We start from the raw sequence: 15819 nt of genomic DNA on the forward strand, positions 1-15819 counted from the left end.
CCATTTCTTGTTTTTGTCAGATTTGTCAAAGATCAGATGGTTGTAGATGTGTGATATTATTTCTGAGGGCTCTGTTCTGTTCCATTGGTCTATATCTCTGTTTCGGTACCAGTACCATGCTCTTTTAGTTACTGTAGCCTTGTAGTATAGTTTGAAGTCAGATAGCATGATGCCTCCAGCTTTGTTCTTTTGGCTTAGGATTGTCTTGGTGATGTGGGCTCTTTTTTGGTTCCATATGAACTTTAAAGTAGTTTTTTCCAATTCTGTGAAGAAAGTCATTGGTAGCTTAATGGGGATGGCATTGAATCTATAAATTACCTTGGGCAGTATGGCCATTTTCACAATATTGATTCTACCTATCCATGAGCATGGAATGTTCTTCCATTTGTTTGTGTCCTCTTTTATTTCGTTGAGCAGTTGTTTGTAGTTCTCCTTGAAGAGAGAACTTCCCTTGTAAGTTCACATCCCTTGTAAGTTGGATTCCTAGGTATTTTATTCTCTTTGAAGCAATTGTGAATGGGAGTTCATTCATGATTTGGCTCTCTGTTTGTTATTGGTGTATAAGAATGCTTGTGATTTTTGCACACTGATTTTGAGTTTGAGTCAACTTTAACCAGAAATTTTCGTTCAAATGTTGCCTTCCATTAACTATGTTCAAAATGAAACTTTTTAATATTCCAGAATTGTAAACTTAATTTTAAAGTTTTTGTTATGATGAATTGGTTAATAATAGCTCTCAGGAAGATTATTTTTTGATACATCGTCTTAATCAGAAGAGTTCTCTGTATAATTTACTTCTTAAAAATATTTGTTTTGTTTTTCTTTTTGGTATTCTTAGAAGCTTTTGCTCAAGTCCTAACATAATCTCCAGTAGGAGATTTTAGTCTCTTTGTCAGTTCATGTATGTATACGGTAGTGATATTCTCTCTTTTTAAATTCCTTTTCTTTTCTTGTTCACTTTCTTCTCTGAACAATAATACTGATATTCTTATACATTTTTACCTCATTAAAAAATAGTTACAATTTTCTGCTGGCAAATCCATGTTTTTATATGTTTTGACTAAATACTAGGTTAAAAGTGAAGAAAATTTATCAGATTATTTTTGAACAAAATCATAACTAATAAAAATTGCTATTTTTGAATTATAAATAATGACATTTGGATATTTTAAAAGTAAGGATATCCCACCCCCAATATTTTGACTTTGTGTTTCCATGTAAATCTCATGTCAAATTGTAATTCCCAGGTGTTGAGAGAAAGATCAGGTAGGAGGTGATTTGATCATGGGGTACATTTTCTCCATGCTGTTCTTGTGATAGTGACTGAGTTCTCACAAGAGCTGATGGCTTCATAAGGGGCTCTTTCCCCTTCACTTCTCTCTCTCCTGCCGCCTTATGGAGAAGGTGCCTGCTTCCCCTTTTCCTTCTGCCATGATTGTTAAGTTTCCTGAGGCCTCCCCAGCCATATGTAACTGTGAATCAATTAAGCCTCTTTCCTTTATGAATTACCCAGTCTTAGGTATGTATGTGTATGAATTACCCAGTCTCAGGTATGTACGTATGTATATGTGTGTGTGTATATACATATATATGTGAGATATATATATATGTGATATGTATATATATATTTACACACACATACATACATACATACATACATACATACATTTTCTTTATTCCACTCATCAGTTGATGGACACTGGTTGATTCGATATCTTTGCATATTGTGAATTGTGCTGTAGTAAACATATGTATGTGAGTGTCTTTTTGAGAGTACAATTTCTTTTATTTTGGATAGATATCCAGAAATGAGAATGCTGGATAAAATGATAGGATCTACTTTTAGTTCTTTGAGAACTCTCCATACTGTTTTCCATAGATTTGTAGGAATTTTTATTCCCACCAGCAGCAGTGTATAACTGTTCTCTTTTCACCACATCCACACCAACATCTTTTTTGATTTTTAATAGTGGCCATTCTGGCTGCAGTGAGGTGATATCTCACTGTCATTTTATTGTACATTTCCCTGATGATTAGTGATATTTAGCATGTTTTTATATGCTTGTTCACCATTTGTACATCTTCTTTAGAGAAATGTCTATGTATGTACTTTGGCCGCTTTTTAATGGAATTGTTTGTATGTTTCCTGTTGATTTGTTTGTGTTTCTTGTAGGTTATAGATATTAGTCCTTTGTTAGATTCATAATTTGCAATTTTTTCCCCATTGTATAGGTTGTTGGTTTATTCTGATGGTTATTTCCTTTGCTGTGCTGAAGCTTTTTAGTTTAATTAGGTCTTATTTATTTATTTTCATTTTTGTTGCATTTGTTTTTAGGGTCTTCATCATAAATTCTTTGCCTAGGCCAAAGTTTTCAGGTCTTAGGTTTAGGCCTTTAATCCATCTTGAATTAATTTTTGTATATTGTGAGAGATAGAGATCCAGTTTCATTCTTTAACACGTGGCTATCTTTTTTTCCCAGCACCATTTTTGAATAAAGTGTACTTTCTCCAGTGTATGTTTTTGTATCCTTGCTCAGAGTTCACTTGATTGTAGTGGCCTTATTTCTGAGTTGTCTATTCTGTTCCATTGATCTATGTATCTACTTTGATACCAGTACCACACTGTTTTTGTTACTATGGCTTTAGAGTATAATTTGAAGTCAGGTAATGTGATGCCAACATATTTGTTCCTTTTGCTTGATATGTCTGCTGCTATTCAGGCTCTTTTGTGGTCCTACATAACTGTCAGCATTTTAAAATAATTCTGCGAAGAATGGCATTGGTACTTTGGTAGGAATTGTATCAAATGTGTAGACTGCTTTAGGCACTATGGTCATTTTCACAATATCAGTTCTTTCAGTCCATGAACATAAGATGTATTTTCTTTTGTTTGTGTCATCTATTATTTTCTTTAGTGGTGTTTTCCAGTTATCTTTAACACCCATCTTTTTCATTAAGTATATTCCTAGGTATTTCACACTTTTTTGCAGCCATTGTAAAAGGGATTGTGTTCTTGACATGACTCTCAGCTTGGTCGTAGTTGGTGTATAGTGGTGCTACTGATTGGTATTCATTTATTTTGTAATCCGTGAGACTTTGCTGAATTCATTTATCAAATCTAGGAGTCTTTAGGGTTTTCTAGGTATAAGATCATATCATTGGTGAAGAGATAGTTTAACTTCCTCTTTTCCAGTTTGGATGCCCTTTATTTCTCTTGCCCTGTTGCTCTGCCTAGGACTTCCCAGTTTTATTCTTAATATGCATGAAATAAAAGTAAAATAGAAAGTGATTAATGATTAGTTTATTTCACTTCTCTCTCTCATACACAGATAAAATTAATTCAAAGTTCTACGTTAAAAGCATAATATTAGACCCTGTCTTGTTCTAAAAGGAATTTCTAAGTAGTTTATAAAATACATAAGAATCAAGAATATAAGGGGAAAGTGTTTCCAAAAAATAAACATAAAAAGTGTGTGTTAACACATGGGTTCCCAATCCCCAGGCCATGGACCAGTACCAGTCCCTGGCCTGTTAGGACCTGGGCCACACAGCAGGAGGTTAGTGGCAGGTGAGCAAGCAAAGCTTCATCTGTTTGCAACCACTCTGCATCACTCACATTACTGCCTGAGCTCCTCCTCCTGTCAGATCAGCAGTAGCATTAGATTGTCATAGGAGTGTGACTCGAACCCTGTTGTAAGCTGCTCATGCAGGGGATTTAGGTTGTTCACTCCTTATGAGAATCTAATGCTTTATGATCTGTCACCATCTCCCATCACCCCCAGATGGGACCATCTAGTTGCAGGAAAACAAACTCAGGACTCCCACTGATTCTACATTTTGGTGAGTTATATAATTATTTCACAATATATACATTAATAATAGAAATAAAGTGCACAATGAATGTAATGTGCTTGAATCATCCCAGAACCATCCCCCACCTCAGGTTCCTGGAAAAATTATCTTCCACAAAACCAGTCCCTGGTGCCAACATGGTTGGGGAGAGCTGGGTTAACAAATGTGAGACCCCTTTGCCTTGTGTTGGATTAATGTGCAGATAGACATTGTGTGAATGCATCTGATGGCACCATCTGTCCCTCTAGATCATTTTAGGGACACCTCCAGTATTTCATGAAAATTAAAATTTCTTCTAGTGATGAACAAAATGATATTCAGAAGGAACTTTCCAAAGAACAGAACACTGGAATACTACAAGGTGAGATTCTGACAAAATCTGAACAAAAGCAGTAGAAGTGGCTGAAAAGAAAATGAATTCTGAGGTATTTTCTTTAGTCATTTTCAAATGTTTTTATATGTGCATATATTTTTAAAAAACTATGTATTTTAGAACTATAAAGGATTTTTAAGTGATATATCTATGTATATATTCTATATATCCTCGGTCATATATCTATATATGTACATATAGCATAAAGCCATGTTCTTAATTCAACTCTATTTGCCTGCAACAGTTGAGTAGTGACCTGCACAATGGCCTCAATCCAAAGGAGAAGCATTTGATATTTTTCATAAGAATTGATGATCTTTCCATATCAAAAATAAGTTTTGCTGCTAAAAACAAGTTTTCTAGTTTTTGGACATTAGCTTATTTTTTAAAAATATTAATAGAGAAGTCAACTGATTATTTTCACTGATAGGAAAGTAGGAAATTTATAGCTGGTTCAGAGGCCACACTGTGGATGTCATTATCCTTACTTTTGTGGAGAGGAACAGTTTGCTCCAAGTAGTTTCTCATTTCAATGCAAAGAGCTTTGAAAACAATGACATGCCATGATACACATTTAGTGATAATTTATTGATAAGTATTTTGTTCCTGGAGAAATGGTTCAGTATATTTCCCCTATTTCACACTTATTACTGTTTCAAACGTTATAAAGAGGAAAGAAAAGTTATTGCAATGGCAAATAATCTCATGATTTCTAAGAAAATTTCTCCAAGTTGTATCTTATTTACCATTTGTATTTTGAAATAAAAGGCTTCTTTTGTATTTATATATTTATACCACAGAAGTAACTGTGGTTTTGTGGAGGATCACTAGCAGTAGCATCAGCAGACCTGGGGAAAATCCTGCATCTTTTATATATTTTCTGACCTCTCCTTTTAAGAATCCTGATCTTAAATGAATTCAGTATTGCACGTAGAAGTGCAATGCTTAGATACAGATGTTTACAGTGTAGAAGGGTATGATGCTTAGATTTAACAGTTATAAATAAACGTAATTTTTATAACTGAGTATAAAAATATTAGAAACATAGAATATCAGTAAAACATTCTTCAGAAAAAGGAACTGAAAGAACTTTGAGAAATTGCTTCTGTCCAAATATATGCATAGCTAAGGCTTTTATGATGGTGTGGTTGATAGGTTAGACATAAGACTGTAAAACCAATCTTAAAAATATAATCAAATGTATTAATCTTCTATTTTATGCCTCTGGTTTTTTGTAACTCACAGAAAGGCTTTTTTAATTCTGAGATTCTAAAAAATCCTCTAGTGATTTATTTTTCATGGTCTTTAAATAAATATTTAAACCTTTGGAAATTTACACTCTATTAGGTTTGAAGTTTTGTCCAATATTTTTCCAGTTAAATATCCACTATGGGGATTGTTTCGTTATACCAATATACATGTTATTTTTTAATTTCAGAAGAAATCATGATATGTCATTCAACTGAGTGTTAACTAAAAGTTCCCTTTGCTTACTCAGCTTTCTCTTAGTCGTAAGAAAGAAAAAGATCTCTTGCTTGAAAATAGTATGTTGCAGGAAGAAATTGCCATGCTAAGACTGGAACAAGACATAATGAAATATCAGAACCAGCTAAGAGAAAAGAAATATTTGGAGGAAATTGAAAGTGTGAAAAAAAAAAGAATGATAATCTTTTAAAGGCTGTACAACTGAATGAGCTCACCATGGGTGATGATACCTCCGTGCTCGTCATTGACAATGGATCCGGCATGTGCAAGGCCGGCTTTGCAGGAGACAATGCCCCCCGGGCTGTCTTCCCTTCCATCGTGGGGCGCCCCAGGTACCAGGGCATGATGGGGGGCATGGGTCAAAGGACTCCTATGTGGGCATCGAGGCCCAGAGCAGGAGAGGCATCCTGACCCTGAAGTACCCCATGGAGCACAGCATCATCACCAACTGGGAAAACATGGAGAAGATCTGGCACCACTCCTTCTACAATGAGCTCCGTGTGGCTCCTGAGGAGCACCCAATGCTGCTGACTGAGGCCCCCCTGAACCCCAAGGCCAACCATGAGAAGATGACCCAGATCATGTTTGAGACCTTCAACACCCCAGCCATGTACGTGGCCATCCAGGCTGTGCTGTCCCTGTATACCCCTGGCCGTACCACTGGCATCATGACGGACTCTGGTGATGGGGTCACCCACACTGTGCCCACCTATGACGGAAATGCTTTCCCCTATGCTATCCTGCACCTAGAACTGGCTGGCCGGGACCTGACTGACTACCTCGTGAAGATCCTCACCGAGCGTGGCTATAGGTTCACCACCACGGCTGAGCGGGAAATCGTGTGTGACATCAAGGAGAAGCCGTGCTATGTTGCCCTGGACTTCGAGTGGTAGATGGCCATGGCGGCTTCCAGCTCCTCCCTAGAGAAGAGCTATGAGCTTCCCGATGGCCAGGTCATCACCATTGGCAACTAGTGGTTCCGCTGCCCCGAGGCGCTCTTCCAGCCTTCCTTCCTGGGCATGGAATCCTGTGGCGTCCACGAAACTACCTTCAACTCCATCATGAAGTGTGACATGGACATCCACAAAGACCTGTACGCCAACACAGTGCTGTCTGGTGGCACCACCATGTACCCTGGCATCGCTGACAGGATGCAGAAAGAGATCACTGCCCTGGTGCCCAGCACAATGAAGATCAAGATCATTGCTCCTCTGGAGCGCAAGTACTCCGTGTGGGTCGGTGGCTCCATCCTGGCCTTGCTGTCCACCTTCCAGCAGATGTGGATCAGCAAGCAGGGGTATGATGAGTCAGGCCCCTCCATTGTCCACTGCAAATGCTTCTAGGTGGACTGTGACTTAGTTGCGTTACACCCTTGCTTGACAAAACCAAACTTCGCAGAAAACAAGATGAGATTGGTGTGGCTTTATTTGTTTTATTGTTTCATTTTTTGTTTTGTTTTTTATTGGCTTGACTTAAGATTTAAAAACAGGAATGATGAAGGTGACAGCAGGTGGTTGGAGCGAGCATCCCCCAAAGTTCTACAATGTCGCCAAGGACTTTGATTGCACATTGTTCTTCTTTTCAATAGTCATTCCAAATATTGTGAGATGTATTGTTTCAGGAAGCCCCTTGCCCTCCTAAAAGCCATCCTACTTCTCTCTAAGGAGAATGGCCCAGTCCTCTCCTGAGTTCACACGGGGGAGGTGATAGCATTGCTTTTGTGTAAATTATGTAATGCAAAATTTTTTAAATCTTTGCCTTAATACTTTTAAATTGTTTTATTTTGAATGATTAGCCTTCATGGCCCCCCTTTTTTGTACCCCAACTTGGGGTGTATGAAGGCTTTTAGTCTCCCTGAGAGTGGCTGGAGGCAGCCAGGGCTTACCTGTACTCTGACTTGAGAAGAATTGGATAAGAGTGCACACCTTAAAAAAAATTGAATGACGAAGCATTAACAAAAACAGTGTTTCAGTACAGTGGACAGCTTAGCATTTTGACAATTGGGAATAAAATGCTCAGTTCTGAACTGTACAATGTAAGACACAAAAAGGAAACACTGGAAATGGAAATTCAATTATGTCATTGTAGACTGGCTACTGCTCTACATGATTGTGACCAAAGTCAGAGAGCTGAAAGAGACTTCTTTCCAGAGAACAAGACATGAACAGGTTTATTTACAGAAAACAATGAATTCTCATATATCTAACCTAAAAGATTACAGATTCTTTCTGAACAAGTCTAATGTAGACAGTAAAATCAACAGGCTAAAAATTAAGCTCCATCAAACAAGATAAACTCTGAAAGAATAGCTGGGGCAGGCCGCCATCTTTCCCATTCAGGCAACTCAGTCATTCCAGCCTGAAGGCTTTGGAGAGTACAAACCGACCAGGGACAGAAGAGATCCCACAGCACAGCATAGCTGCTTTACCAAATCATGGCCAGACTGATTCTGTAAGCAGGCCCCTGACCCTGTTCCACCTCACTGGACAGGACCTTGCAACTGGGGCCTCCAGCTACCACCACAAGCATTCCTTGGCCAATGGAAATTTGAAGTGTTCCTGGGACAGAGCTCCCAGAGAGAGGGGCAGGCCACCACCTTTGCTATTTGGGTGACTAGCCATTCTGGCCTGTGGGCTTTGGAGAGCCCAAAGTGACAAGGAGTGGAAGAGGAACCTCAGCCCAGCACAGCCACACTACAAAAACGTGGCCAGGCTCTTGTTTAAGTCAGTCCCCAACCACATTTCTAATCAGCAGGTGAAGCCTTTCAACCAGAGTATCCAGCTACCTTCACTGCTGTTCTCTGGCTGACAGAGGTTTCAGGTTTCCCTGAGTCAGAGCTCCCAGGGGGAGGACCAGACTGTCATCTCTCCTGTTAGGGCAACTCAGCCACTTCAGCCTTAGGGCTTCAGAGAGTCTGAGGCGACCAGGGGTGGAAGTGAACCCCAAGCACAGCACAACTGCTCTAGGAAAATGTGGCCAGACTTTTTTTTTAAGCAAGTCCCTGTTCTTCTTCCTCCTGACTAGATAAGACTTCTCAACTTGCCTCCAGTCACATCTTATAGGTGTGTTCATATTGGCAACAAGTTCGTACCTCAGTGGTACAGAGCTCCCAGAGGAAGGGGCAGGCTATCATCTTCCCTGGAAAATACAAGGCAATTAGGGACTGGAGGGGATCCCCAGCATACCACAGCAACCCTACAGAAAAGTGGCCAGACAGTCTACTTGATGGGCAGGTCCTCCTGGCCTGGGTCTCCAGCCAGTCCACCATCAGAGCTATCAAGCGAGTAGCAACTCAGCAATTCCCTGGACAGAGCTTCCAGGAGCAAATGAAATTCTCTCTGCCACTGCCTCTGCAGTGGAACTGCCCTTGCTACCCTCAGAATATCAAGGGAGCAAAGACCCTAAGTGCCTTATCAACACCTCCAATAAGCTGCAGTTGACCCAATGAACAAGCCAGTCCATCTCCCATGGGTACCATACACCCCCCACTGCTCATCACCAGAGAGGGAACTGCGGCTTGGGCTCACAGCACAGACCCTCCATCCTGGGCTGATTACCCTAAGTGATTGCTAACTCACATCTCTCTGGGATGAAGCACCCAGGAGACAAGCAGAGTGGTGGAGCAGCAATTCAGGTGATGTGGAGCCCAGAGGGCAGGGACAGCTATCTCTCTAGGCTCCACTTGCCCTTGTGAGACACATTATCCCAGCACTTTAGGAATGCTAAGGTCAGACCAGCCCCATCTCATGTGCAAGATTGCCCAGCAGAGATCAGGTCTGAGAGTTCCCCTCTTAAAAAAGGGGATTTGCTTAAAAAAGAAGTCTGGCCATGTTTGTGTAAAGCAGCTAAGCTGTGCTGAGGGATCACTTTTGAGAGAGTTCTCTGAGATCTGATCTCTGCTGGGCAGTCTTGCACATGAGATTGGGCTGGTCTGATCTCAGCACTCCTTAGTCTGTTTGCCTCTCCCAGGACCCCAGCCTGGCCACACCTGCTTACAGGGCACTCTCAGATGCCCACACCGTAGCTTCCATGCTAGTGGACCATACCTGATCAGTGGACAGCTGCAGCAAGGTGGCCCCCACAGCCACGCACCAGCCTGCACATTACCTCTCCATACTGCAACCCTTTGTGTGGAAACTTCCTACATTACTTTGCTGTGTGTGTTTACACAGGTGGGTTTTGCTGTACTTGCCCTGACAGCACACGGGAGTGCAGCACACACCCCAACCCACACCAACTGCCATTGAAGACAGAGCCTTGGTGGGCACAGAACCAAGAACCCCACCCCTGCCAGCTCCTCACCCTTGAGCTAATGCTGTGCAGAGAAAAAGGGACCTTCTTATACCCTGAGTGACCACTGTTGCTTTGAGGGGCACAGAGAAGGCACCATGGCCTGCACTGGCCAGCAGCCCACCCTGAACCAACACTACCTCCAGTGCAACAGCACACACAGCAGGGAACCCCTGGCTCACACCCCAGCTGTCTTGCCTCCAGCACTAGGTGAAAGCCCGCAGGGAGGCAGGGACTTTTGCATCTGCTGGCATTCTGCCACAGTTGCCATACTTTGGTCCCCTCAGTGCAGTGGACTCCAAACCTCGAGGAGCCAGAGAACAAAGATGGGACCCAACACAAGTTCCCCAGAGTTAAAGCACACGGTCTAGGAATAGGGAGATGCACATTGGCCCCCCTAAAATCCTCCAAAAACAAAGCCAGTTGGTTGAATCCACCTTATACCACAATCAAACCCTCAATATCATCAAATACAATAAAAGAAAAATACCCTGTCCAAAGGTCAGCAACCTCAAAGACTGAAGGTGGATAAGCCAATAAAGATGGGAAAGAATCTGTGCAAGAACACTGAAAACTCAAAAAGTCAGCATGCCTTCTTTCATCCAAATGACTGCATCAACTCTCCAGCAAGTGTTCAGAACTGGGCTGAGGCTGAAATGTCTGGAATGATACAAGCAGGGTTCAGGATATGCATAGGAACAAAGTTCACTGCGTGAAAGAAGTATGTTGTCATGCAATACAAGTGAGCTAAAAATCATTGTAAAACATTGCAGGAGCTAACAGACAAAATAGCAAGTATAAAGAAGACATAACCGACCTAATAGAGCTGAAAAGCACACTACAAGAATTTTCATAATGCAGTCACATGGTGATTGTGTGTGATTGCATTATGAAAATTATTGTAGTGTGTGGGCACCTGAGATTGCCCTGTAAGCAGGTGTGGCCAGGCTGGGGTCCTGGGAGAGGCAAGCAGACTAAGGAGAGCTGAGGTCAGACCAGCTCCATCTCGTGTGCAAGACCACCTAGCAGAATAGACAAAGCAGAGGAAAGAATCCCAGAGCTTGAAAATTGGCTTTCTGAAATAAAACAGGCAGACAGGAATGGGGGAAAAAAGAATGAAAAGGAATGAACAAAACATCCAAGAAATATAGGATTATATAAATGACCAAATCTATGACTGATTAATGTACCTGAAAGAGATGAGGAGAATGGAACCAACTTGGAAAACATACTTCAGAGTATCATTCATGAGAATGTCTCCTACCTAGCCAGACAGGCCAACATTCAAATTCAGGAAATCCAGAGAACCTCAGTAAGATATGCCATGAGAAGATCATCCCCAAGACACGTAATCATCAGATTCTCCAAGGTCAAAATGAAAGAAACAATATTAAAGGCAGCTAGGGAGAAAGGCAAGGTCACCTACAAAGGGAATTCCATCAGACTTAGCAGACCTCTCAGCTGAAGCCCTGCAAGCCAGAAAAGATATTCAACTTCTTAAAGAAAGGAAATTTCAACCCAGAATTTCATGTCCAGCAAAATTAAGCATCCTAAGTGAAGGAGAAATAAGATCCTTTTCAGACAAGCAGATGCTGAGAGAATTCATTATCACCAGATCTACCTTACAAGAGCTCCTGAAGGAAGCACTAAATATGGAAAGAAAAGACCATCACCAGCCACTACAAAAACACACCAAAGTACACAGACCAGTGATTTTAAAAACCAACCACATACACAAGTCTGCAAAATAACCAGCAAAGAGCATGATGACAGGATTCAATCCACACATACCATTACTAACCTTAAATGGAAATGAGCTAAATGCTCCAATTGAAAGACACAGTGGGGCAAGCTGGATAGAGAACCAAGACCCATTTGAGTATGCCATCTTCAAGAAACCCATCTCACATGCAGTGCCATACATAGGCTCAAAATAAAGGAATGGAGAAAAATCTTTCAAGCAAATGGAAGACAGAAAAAGGCAGGTGTTGCACTCCTAGTTTCGACAAAACATACTACACCAATAAAGATAAAAAAAGACAGAGAGGGACATTACAAAGGTCGTCCTGACCTTTGATAAATCTCATTATTGCTTGATACCAACCTGGGCTATCTTTATTGCCCAAACCAGCAGGATAATTTGCTGAGGTTGTGGAGTTTCTTCCCTGAAGAGAGTCCCTGATCTCCCAAAATTTGGTTGAGATCTAAGGTTGATTTTGCTGTACAACTCCTTTTCTGAAGTTTTACTCATTTCCAATAAGGAAGGCAAGTTTTCCTGCTTCCATGATGATGGAGAGCAGGCACCTCCTTTCCTGAGTTTCAGCTTGCTTCTGACAGGGAAGGTGAGTGTAAGTTTTGTCCAGCTTCTAAGATGGCAGAGAACGATCACCAGCCTGAGCCTTATTTCCAGGTAAGTAGCTGAATTAGAGTTTTGTCTTAGAATTTTTCCTTAATGACTAAAATTTAAGATTACTCACCAGCTGCTTTTAATTTCTCCTTACCATTGGAACACTCAGTAATCATATGAATTGTGCATTTGTTTGTTTTGCTTAACTCTTTTTGTTTCTTTATGTTTGGGGTTTTATTGTTGTTGTTTCACTTTTCTCCCATCTCTTCCTGACTTGTTCAAATCCAAAGGAATGTTCCAAATTGTGGGGAGCAAGGCATCTGAATTGGCTAAAACTCCTATGGCTGCAAAACAAACAAACAAATAAACAAAAACAAAAAAAATTCCAGTTAGCAGAAAGTATTTTTTAAAACTTTTTTTTTACATAAATGGTCTCATCTACATAATAAGGCCATCTTTTGTGAACCAAGGCCAAACTGAAGAACTGAAGGAGCAGTGGTGACAACCCAATGTTAAGATTCTGACCTGTTCACTACAGAAACCTGAGTTTGGTTCCTATGTCTAGTTCTTTCTGTTTGATATTTGTGTTACTTTTAAAATGTCAGCCATTTGTCCCAGCTGTGATGTGGTAGTAAAAGATTCAAAAGGATTTTCTTTACAAGTTCTATGATTAAAAGCTTAATTAAAAGCAAATTTCTTTTTTTTAAAATTATACTTTAAGTTCTGGGGTGCATGTGCAGAACATGCCGGTTTGTTACATAGGTATACACATGCCATGGTGGCTTGCTGCACCCATCAACCCATGATCTACATTAGGTATTTGTCCTAATGCCATCCCTCTCCTAGCCCCCCACCCTGACAGGCCCTGGTGTGTGATGTTCCCCTTCCTGTGTCCATGTGTTCTCATTGTTCAACTCCCACTTATGAGTGAGAACATGTGGTGTTTCATTTTCTGTTCTTGTGTTAGTTTGCTGAAAATGATGGTTTCCAGCTTCATTCATGTCCCTGCAAAAGACATGAATTCATTCTTTTTTATGGCTGCATAGTATTCCATGGTGTATATATGCCACATTTTCTTTAACTAGTCTATCATTGATGGGCATTTGGGGTGGTTCCAACTCTTTGCTGTTGTGAACAGTGCTGCAATAAACATATGTGTGCATGCGTCTTTATATTAAAATGATTTATAATTTTTTGGGTATATACCCAGTAATGGGATTGCTGAGTCAAATGATATTTCTAGTTGTAGATCCTTGAGGAATTGTCACACTGTCTTCCACAATGGTTAAACTAATTTATACTCCCACGAAAAGTGTAAAAGTGTTCCTATTTCTCCACATCCTGTCCAGCATCTGTTGTTTCCTGATTTTTTAATGATGGCCATTCTAAGTGGCATGAGATTTTATCTCATTGTGGTTTTGATTTCCATTTCTCTAATGACTAGTGATGATGTGCTTTGCTTCACATGTCCATTGGCTGTATAAATGTCTTCTCTGGGAAGTGTCTGTTCATATCCTTTGCCTACTTTTTGATGGGGTTGTTAGTTTTTTCCTGTAAATTTGTTCTTTGTAGATTCTGCATATTAGCTTTTTGTCAGGTGGATAGATTGTAACAATTTTCTCCCATTCTGTGGGTTGCCTGTTCACTCTGATGATAATTTCTTTTGTGCTGCAGATATTCTTTAGTTTAGTTAGATCCCATTGGTCAATTTTGGCTTTGTTGCCATTGCTTTTGGTGTTCTAGTGATGAAGTCTTTGCCCATGCCTATGTCCTGAGTGGTATTGCCTAACACAAGGACATTTCTGTGCCTGAATGCCATATCTCCCAGAACCAGTGCTATCTCCATCAAGCTACCATTGACTTTCTTCACACAATTAGAAAAACTACTTCAAATTTCATATGGAACCTAAAAAGAGCCCACATAGCCAAGATAATCCTAAGCAAAAACATCAAAGCTAGAGGCATCACAGTACCTGACTTCAAATTATTCCACAAGGCTACAGTAACCAAAACAGCATGGTGCTGGTACCAAACCAGATATATAGACCAATGGAACAGAACAGAGGCCTCAGAAATGACACCACACATCTAAAGCCATCTGATCTTTGACAAACCTGACAAAAACAAGCAATGGGTAAAGGATTCCCTATTTAATAAATGGTGTTGGGAAAACTGGCTAGCCATATGCAGAAAACTGAAACTGGGCCACACCCATACACCTTAAACAAAAATTAAGTTAAGATGGATGAAAGAGTTAAATGTAAGACCTAAAACCATAAAAAACCTAGAAGAAAACCTAGGCTACCAACCTCAGGGGAAATGTACCTGTAGTGAAATGCATGGTACAAACACGCATTCCCTGCTTCCTTGAGTAGGTAAGGTTTGTGGCTAGTCCAACTACTCCAGGCACACTCTTGCAAATGCAGCTGGTTGCTTTTTGAGCCAGTTTGGCCTTGCCCGGCATACACAAGCCTCACTGCAACAACTGTGCTAAATATGGAGCCACACAGAGGAAATGAGCAGCAAGCTTGGGAGCAGGGTATGCATTGCCTTTGGGGCTCCAGTCCATGCCTCAGGGCTCGTATGGCACTGCAGGATTCTTGGTTGCCAAGAGGCAGACCATAGACCCAGCTTGAGGAGGACTTCACGTTCAAGTGCAGAAAGCAGCCAGGATTACCACCTAGGGGACTTGGCCTTCTGTGGCCCTGGCCAGACTTAAAATTTGGCCCAAGGCAGGACAAGCTCACTCAGAGCAGCGTGTCAGTAGCTGGGGCCTGTGCATGCCAGGCAAGGCCAAGCTGGCTCAAAGAGCAACCAGCCACCACTGCAAGTGTGCTCCTAGAGGAGGTGGAGCAGCCAGCAATCTCAGCTACACAAGGAAGCGAGGATGGCCAGGTTCCCACAGCCTGAGTGGCTGCCGCCTGACAGCTGATTGAGCAGAGGCCTGAGGAAAAGCAGATGGCACTGGAGACCTACTTCTAGGGTAGAAGAACTGATGTGCCATGTCCGGCAGCGAGTGAGATTTGTGGCTGGTCCACCGGCTCTTGGCACACCCTTACAGAGCTGGCTGGTTGCTCTTTGAGCCAGCTTGGCCTTTCCTGGCATGCATAAGCCCCAGGTACTGACACGCTGCTCCAAGTGAGCTTGTCCTGCTTTGGGCCAAATTCTAAGTGGCTTAGAATTTGCCCAGCAAGCACAAGCCTCAGTGTAACAGTGGTGCAACAAATGGAACCACATAGAGGAAATGAGCAGCAGGCTCAGGAGCAGGGTGTGCGCTGCCTTTGTGGCTCCAGTCCATGCCTCAGGGCTCGTATGACACTGCAGGTTTCTTGGTTGCCTAGATGCAGACCACAGGCCATCTTGAGGAGGATTTTATGTTCAAGTGCAGAAAGCAGCCAGGTTTACCACCCAGGGTACTCAGGCTTCTGTGGCCCTGGCCAGACTTAGAATTTGACCCAAGTCAGGACAAGCT

At 41.5% G+C, this 15819-nt stretch overlaps 1 pseudogene; it reads left to right on the top strand.

The window, feature by feature from the left end:
* LOC129018742 (POTE ankyrin domain family member B-like) overlaps positions 1 to 7097 on the top strand; it is a 37642-nt pseudogene extending 30545 nt beyond the window's left edge.
* The last annotated feature ends 8722 nt before the right edge of the window (positions 7098 to 15819 follow it).

This window comes from Pongo pygmaeus, chromosome 17, assembly GCF_028885625.2.
Source record: "Pongo pygmaeus isolate AG05252 chromosome 17, NHGRI_mPonPyg2-v2.0_pri, whole genome shotgun sequence".
Taxonomy (NCBI): Eukaryota; Metazoa; Chordata; class Mammalia; order Primates; family Hominidae; genus Pongo; species Pongo pygmaeus.